The sequence below is a fragment of the Schistocerca cancellata genome, chromosome 5 (genome assembly GCF_023864275.1).
Source record: "Schistocerca cancellata isolate TAMUIC-IGC-003103 chromosome 5, iqSchCanc2.1, whole genome shotgun sequence".
In the NCBI taxonomy this organism is placed as follows: domain Eukaryota; kingdom Metazoa; phylum Arthropoda; class Insecta; order Orthoptera; family Acrididae; genus Schistocerca; species Schistocerca cancellata.
In genome coordinates, this window is record NC_064630.1 from 46,467,943 (window position 1) to 46,476,221 (window position 8,279).

Below are 8,279 nucleotides of genomic sequence, written 5' to 3' on the forward strand. Positions count from 1 at the left end.
AGGACTTAAAAGCGGAGCGGCCTGGGCCACGGCCCAGTTATGCGAGTTCTATGAGAAGCGTCAAGACCAGCGACTTGGACAGAAGCATTCACTGTATTACTTCTCTTGTATTACGAATTGTATATACTGAAGAGGTTTCTTGTTTGTCTGTCGCCCTTTGCTTGCCACATACCTGTATTTCTCAAAGTTAAGTATTGTAATTCATTTTCTCTAATTAAAGTTCATTAATACGATTGCTTCAATTGTTGTCTAGCGATCCATATTTGTGGAGTAGGCAGAATGCAACACCGTCTAACATAACAGTCACGATATACTGTCTCGTTTTTGCCACCCACAGCAATAGCAGCGTCCCAAGCGGCCAGCAAGCGATACTTGAATACGATATCAGATGAGTAGGCTTCTTTTAAAATTATTTTCTGAGTCATCAGTCTTGTGACTGGTTTCATGCGGCCCACCGTGAATTCCTCTTCTGTGCCAAACTCTTCATCTCAGAGTAGCACTTCCAACTTACGTCTTCAGTACTTTGCTGGAAGTATTTCAGTCTCAGTCCTCTACAGTTTTTGCCCTCTACAGCTCCCTCTAGGTCCAGTAGTCATTCCCTGATGTCTTAACAGATGTCCAATCATCCTCTCCCTTCTCCTTGTCAGTGTTTTCCACATATTCCTTTCTTCTCTTATTCTGCACAGAACCTCCTCATTCCCTACCTTATCGGGCCATCCAGTTTTCAACATTCGTCTGTAGCACCATTTCACAAATGCTTTGATTCTCTCCATATCCGATTTCCCACAGTCCATATTTCACTACCATGCAGTGCTGTACTCGAAACGTACATTCACAGAAATTTTCTTTTTTAAATTAAGGCTTATGTTTGATACCAGTAGACTTCTCTTGGCCAGGAATGCTCTTTTTGCTAATACTATTCTGCTTCTGATGTCCTCCTTGCTCCCGCCGTCAATGGTTATTTTGCTGCCTAAGTAGTAGAATTCCTTATCTTCATCTACTTCGTGACCATCAATCTTGACGTTAAGTTTCTCGCTGTTCTCATTTCTGCTACTTCTCATTACTTCCGTGTTTATTCGATTTCCTCCCAATCCATATTCTGTACTCATTGGACTGTCCATTCTATTCAGCAAAGCATTTAATTCTTCTTCGCTTTCACTTAGGATATCACTGATATCTTTTCACCTTGGATTTTGATTCCACTCCTGAACGTTTCTTTTATTTCCATCGTTGCTTCTGCGATGTGCAGATTGAACAATAGGGGCGAAAGACTTCATTTCTTTCGTGTACGCTTTGTAGTCCGAGCACTTCGTTTTCGGTCGTCCAGTCTTATTATTCCGCCTTGGATCTTGCACTTGTTGTATATTACCCACTCTCCCTATAGCTTACCCCTATTTTCCTCAGAATTTCGAACATCTTACACCATTTGACATTGTCGAACGCTTTTTCCTGATCAACAAATCCTATGAACATGTCTTGATTTTTCTTTAGTCTTGTTTCCATTGCCACCGGAAACGTCAGAACCGCCTTCTTGTGCCTTTTCCTATCCTAAATCCAAACTCATCATCTAACACATTCTCAATTTTTTCCATTCTTCTATATATTATTTGTGGTGTCACCGCCAGACACCACACTTGCTAGGTGGCAGCCTTTAAATCAGCCGCGGTCCGTTAGTATACGTCGGACCCGCGTGTCGCCACTATCAGTGATTACAGACCGAGCGCCGCCACACGGCAGGTCTAGAGAGACTTCCTAGCACTCGCCCCAGTTGTACAGCCGACTTTGCTAGCGATGTTTCGCTGACAAATTACGCTCTTATTTGCCGAGACGATAGTTAGCATAGCCTTCAGCTACGTCATTTGCTACGACCTAGGAAGGCGCCATTACCAGTTACTATTGATGCTGTAAAACATGTACCGTCAAGAGCGATGTTCACCAATTATGGATTAAAGTTAAGTATTCCAGCAGCTACGTACTTTTTTTACTAGTCTCAATTCCTTTAACTGTTCCAGACCTCACGCCAGCCTGCGTGAGCTAAAACGCGTGCTTTTCGGCTTCCTGTCATAGTGGGTTGGCTGTCTTGCCAATCCACAACATTATTCTTGCCAATAACTTGGATACATGAGCTGTTAAGCTAATTGTGCTATAATTCTCGCACTTGTCAGATCTTCTAGTCTGCGGAATTGTGTGGATGATATTTTTCCGAAAGTCAGATGGCAAGCAGCCAGACTGATATATTCTACACGCCAAAATAAATAGTCGTTTCATTGCCACTTCCCCGAAGGATTATAGAAATTCTGTTGGAATGTTACCTATCCCGTCTGCCTTATTTATTGTTAAATTCTCCAAAGCTCTCTTAAATTCTTATTCTAATACTGGACACCGGTCACTTCTAAATCGACTCCTGTTTCTTCTTCTATCATATCCAAAAAATCTTCCCTCTCATACAAGCCTTCAGCGTACCTTTTCCGCCTATCCGCTCTCTCCTCTGCATTTAACAGTGGAATTCCCGTTGCACTCTTAATGTTACAACCCTTGTTTCTACTGTCACCGAAGGTTGTTTTGACTTTCCTACATGATGAGCCAGTTCTTCCAACAATCATTTGTTTTTCGATTTCTTCACATTTTTCATGCAGGCATTTCGTCTTAGCTTCCCTGCGCTTCCTATTTATTTCATTCGTCAGTGATTTATATTTCTGTATTCTTGAATTTCCCTGAACATTTTTGTACTTCCTTCTTTCATCGATCAACTGAAGTATCTCTGCTGTTACCGATGCTTTCTTCGCAGTTGCCTTCTTTGCACCTATGCTTTTCTTTCCAACTTCTGTGATTGTCCTTTTTAGAGACGTCCATTACTCTTCAACCGTACTTTCTACTGAGCTATTCTGGATAGCTATATCTATAGCCTTAGAGAATTTCAAGCTTACCTTGTCATTGCTTAGCACTTCTGTACCCACGTCTTTGTCTATTGATTCTTCCTACCTCATCTCTTAAACTTCAGCCTTCTCTTCATCACTACTACATTGTGATTTGAGTCTGTATCTGCTACTAGGTATCCTTTACAGTCCAGTGTCTGGTATCGGAATCTCTGTGTGACCGTGATGTAATCTAACTGAAATTTTCTAGTATCACCCGGCTTTCCAAGTGTGCATCCTCCTCTAGTGATTCTGTTACTAGCTAAAATTCATTAGAGAACTCAATCAGTTTTTCTCCTCTCTCATTCCTTGTCCCAAGCCCATATTTCCTGCAACCTTCTCTTGTATTGCCTCCCCTACAACTGAATTCTAGTCTGCTCTTTACGTACTGTATTATCCTTCCAATATCCTCCTGTACTTCCTCTATCATGTCATCTTCAGCTTGCGACGTCGGCATGTATATCTGAACTATCCTTTTCGATGTTGGTTACCTGTCGATTCTGGTAAGAGCAAATCTTATCACTGAACTGTTCACAATAACACATACTCTGCCCTACCTTCCGATTAATAATATTTTCTGTTGCTGTTATTACTCTATACTCATCTGGCTGGGAATCGTTATTTCCTTTTCACTTCACTGACCCCTGATAGACTTACCCTTTGCATTATCCTTTTTAGATTTTCTAGCATTCCTATAAAGCTTCTGACTTTCTATGGCCCGACATGTAGATCTTTATCCTTTCGTTGATTATTGAGTCTTTTTCTTATGTCTCCTTGGCAGTCCCCTTCCAGAGATCTGAACAGGGGACTATTCCGGAATCTTTTGTCTATGGAGAGATCATCATGACACTTTTTTAATATCAGGCCACATGACCGGTGGACGCACGTTTTGCGTCTTTGATGCAGTGGTTTCCATTCTGGATCCTCTCGCCGTTGATCGTTACTGGTTCTTCCGCCTTTAGGGACAGTTTCCCACCCCGAGGACAAGAGATTGCCCTGTGCCGTTGTCCGCTCATCCGCCCTCTTCAACAAGGCCTTTGGTAGAACGTGGGTGACTTGTTATGGCGGAAGACTTCGGCCGCCAATGCTGATTATTAATCAAAATTTATGGGGCGGGGGGTTTCGAACCCAGGACCTAGGCGTTCTGAATACTAATGAAAGACCGTACCTGAGACAACGCTTGCGAATACTAACAATTCTTTACATTTGTAACATGTTTTTACAATATGGAGATATATAGTGCCACAAAAGTCGACAATAGCTAAAAACGTCACATTTGTCATTATTTAGTTCCTTAGGACCCTAGGAGGTACGAAACGGTACCTTATTAGACAGTTTATTTATGATTCTCTCGTGATGACCGGGTGTTGTGTGATGTCCTTAGGTTAGTTAGGTTTAAGTAGTTCTAAGTTCTAGGGGACTGATGGCCATCGATGTTAAGTCCCATAGTGCTCAGAGCCATATGATTCTCTGGTTACGTAGAGATACCTACTGACTGACAGTTTGACTGATTGAGGGGGGTTGACTTAAGTCATCAGTCCTGCAGACATTTACTGAATAAAGTAGATTTTATTTAATAACAAAAAAGTTGCTATTAAACGCCAGACGACCTGACATTTTCTTCGTTACACTATGAGCCAAATCAGCGAAAGCTGAACGTAGGAAAACGGTATATAATGTAATACCTGCATTATTTAACGCAACAAACAAGCCACCACACATGTGCCGTAAGGGAAAACCACAAAGACGCGACAAAATTTCATCAAAAGCAGTAAAACTGTTTCCCACACAGTTAAAAATAAGTTCCACAATTGTTGCGATATCTGAGCCACAGCCAGCAACAATCTTCAGCACATTCACTTTAGAAGCAGAAGTAATTAATTTACAAAAATATTCGTGTATTAGAAATTCGAGTGTAGTGTATGAATGTGCAAATCAATAGACTATATAAAAATTTTTAAGTGTCAACGAATGATTCTGTGATAATAACAACAGCCACCAACAGAAATATATGCTTCTTGTTCATGAAATATGCCGGCCGAGGTGGCCGAGCCTTTGTAGGCGCTACAGTCTGGAACCGCGTGACCGCTACGGTCGCAGGCTCGAATCCTGCCTCGGGCATGGATGTGTGTGATGTCTTTAGGTTAGTTAGGTTTAAGTAGTTCTAAGTTCTAGGGAACCGATGACCTCAGAAGTGAAGTCCCATAGTGCTCAGAGCCATTTGAAACATTTTCATGAAATGTGTGTTCATATACTCTTACTGTCAGCGGTGTAAGCTGAAAATATACACATATTCGAAAGGCTTTCATCATTTATATGCTGTAGCTTACGGTCTTTGGATAAGTGTTCATTCGGCAGGTTTTGCATGTATTTCACAATAATTCATATGCCTTGATAATTTAGTAACGGATGCAACGAGAAGTATAGCAATTATGAAGTTAATTAAGTAGAAAATAATTGAAAATGAACATTATCATTACGACACAAGTGACTGTCTAGTGTGTCACCGCCTGGAGCGCTAGTGTCGCTCCAGCTGTCGAACGGTAATAACTTTCGCACCAGAGTGTGTCGTGACTGTACGCATTAAGAGGGTGATCTACGTGTAGCTACTTGTCTTGCTGTGAACAAGCCCATTTGCTGACTCGAGACTACGTGACTTCATGACGTTGTACATGGCCCACTAAACTTATCGATTCGACATTCGCGTGACAATCGTGGGAACGCAACCAACGTGAGCAGAAACATCGTGGAACCGTAAACTGCAGCCTCGATGGGCCACGAAAACTGCTGCTGTCAGATTCCGACACGCACTGGCTAGCGTTTATCTTCTTCACACGAGGGAGGCATAATGCAATCTTCTCACAAACAAATAGCTTTGAAGTACGACTCCTGAAGTAGAAATCCGTTACGTAATCTGACCTCATAGACAGTGAAACCTTCCTGTCTCCTCTATACCTCTTTTGTTACTGATAACATTTCCTTCTACAATAAACTTATGAAACCATTCCTTAGGATTTCTATCTGTGGCTTAATAATAACAAATGAAATCTTCCCTTTGAAATATATTCTCTTTCTCAATCTTTGCATACAAATTTAATTGCTGTTTTTTTAAAAGTGATTTTCAGATTATTTCGACGAAACATAGAATGTGTCGTCGTCGTGTGGCCCTCAGTCGTTATCTACAATAACCCAAAACTGTTCCTTACCTTTTTTACTGTTACTGGATCGCCATCTGACTGCTACATCGAACTGCAACATGAATATACTTACTCTGTTTTACTATACTCTATTAATTGCTGATGGGCTTTCATTACAGGTGGCTGTATTTATTACCAAAGCTGACGTTATTCTTTATTAGCAAAGCTGACGTTATTCTTTAATTAATTTGACTGAAGTTACGTAATTCATAGTTACACTTTTTCTTGACAACAATAAAATTTTGCAAAGTTTTATGTTGATGGTTTTTGGGATGGATTATATTCAGTAATATAACATTGGTGGCAAAAATTAATTATATTCTGAAAACGCTTCAAATATTTACTGTTGGTAATGAAATGATTTTACAAACGTTCAAATGGGACTTACTTTTTACAACAATCTTACAACTAGCATTGCGCAAACATACCTACAGTAGTCTTGAGTTTCTCAAAAAATTAATTCAATAATATTAGTTCCTCTTATTATAATAGTTAGCTGATGTCTCTGTACATCCGTTTATAATCTCTTGTAAATCATAGCTGGTGGCTGGCAGGCACACCGCTCCTCTCAACCTCTCGCTTCAGCCCTGCTACCGACTCGCTTCACATCTCGCTTACTACTGACATCCTACGAACGCTAAAGTGCGGTCTCTCCTGCCAACAATGCTTTCTGGTGCAGACAATCCCTGCTACCATTACAAAATGTATCAATGAGCGGTCTTTCTCGCTCTTTTCATAAAATGTATCCGTACGCGGTTTCTCCCGCCCTTTTAAAAATTATATCAACAATACTTTGGTGCAGATATTCCCTGCTACCACAATAATAACCAACATGACAAATATTAATTATTCCTACTTAATCCTATTAATAAAATATAAACATCTTTCACAAATTGTGATTTGATAATTGACAATAGAAATATACACGTCTTATAACAGGGTGAACCTTATTCGCACACTCGGACGCCACAGTGCGATTCCTTGCGTAGTAGCTGTACAAAACAAATGTCTGCATCAAATTTTCGTGGCATACACCCGGTATTTCAAAATGAATACGGTTGTTTTAAGGGGATCACACCGTGGTTCAGGTCGAAAAAAATCGATTTTCGGTTTTCATCGTATTTCGATAGATTAAGGTTTTATTTAAGTACTCTGAAATCGATTTAGCTGAAAATTTTTTTTCGAGCATTTAAAGAGCATTTTCCTACCACGTGTGTTTATGTGCCACGCCCACTCTTTTGTCACCCACTTCTCTGCATATATATTAGATCTTTATATCCCCTACATTGCACGTTAGGGATTTTATTTTTTACTCCCGAGTGTGTTGGCTATCATTGGAAAGCAACGGTAGGCATTCTTTTGTTTCTGCTGTTTCTACACAACACGCCTTCCAACAGGCGGTTAGTTTTGTTCAAGTGTGATTACGAGTAGTTGTTATAAAAACTTGCAGGTATACTATGGGCAGGAAATTAGGAGAAATAAAGAAAATCTGAAGACAATGAAGAGAGATGTTTGGGCCATATTCTTCCATAACTCCTCTACTGATGATAAGCCAAGTCATGGAGTGTGTCCATCGGGAGAAAATTTGTGGTCCAAATACAATAGGGCTCAGGCAACTGGGGAATCTTATTCTCACCAGCATTCTCTTCCTGGTGCTGTTATTACAGCAATTAAACCTATTCTCAGGGACTTGGCTTATCCTGACCTTATAAGGAAATATCTGCATGCGCAGACACAGAACTCAAATGAATGTTTCAACAGCATTATTTGGAACCGAATTCTTAAACTGTATTTGTAGGCATGCATACAATGAAACTAGGAGTTGATGATGCTGTTGCTACATTCAATTGTGGCAATATTGGAAAGTGTTGGGTACTGAAAAAGCTGGGAATTAATCCTGGTGAAAATATGATAACTGGGCTGCAACACTGCGATAAAATGAGGATAGCCCATGCAGACAGGTCTGCATCTAATATGGCCAAGAAAGCAAGACAAACATCTAGGAAGGTCAAAAAGAAGCTGGAAGACCGGCTAGAGGCCAAAGAAGGGCCATCATATGCAGCAGGACAGTTTTAATTAACTGTAAGTAACAATTTTCAAAAGTTTTTTCTTTAAAGTCAATTTCTCACAAACTAAAATTTTCAATACATATGCCCCGTTATATCAG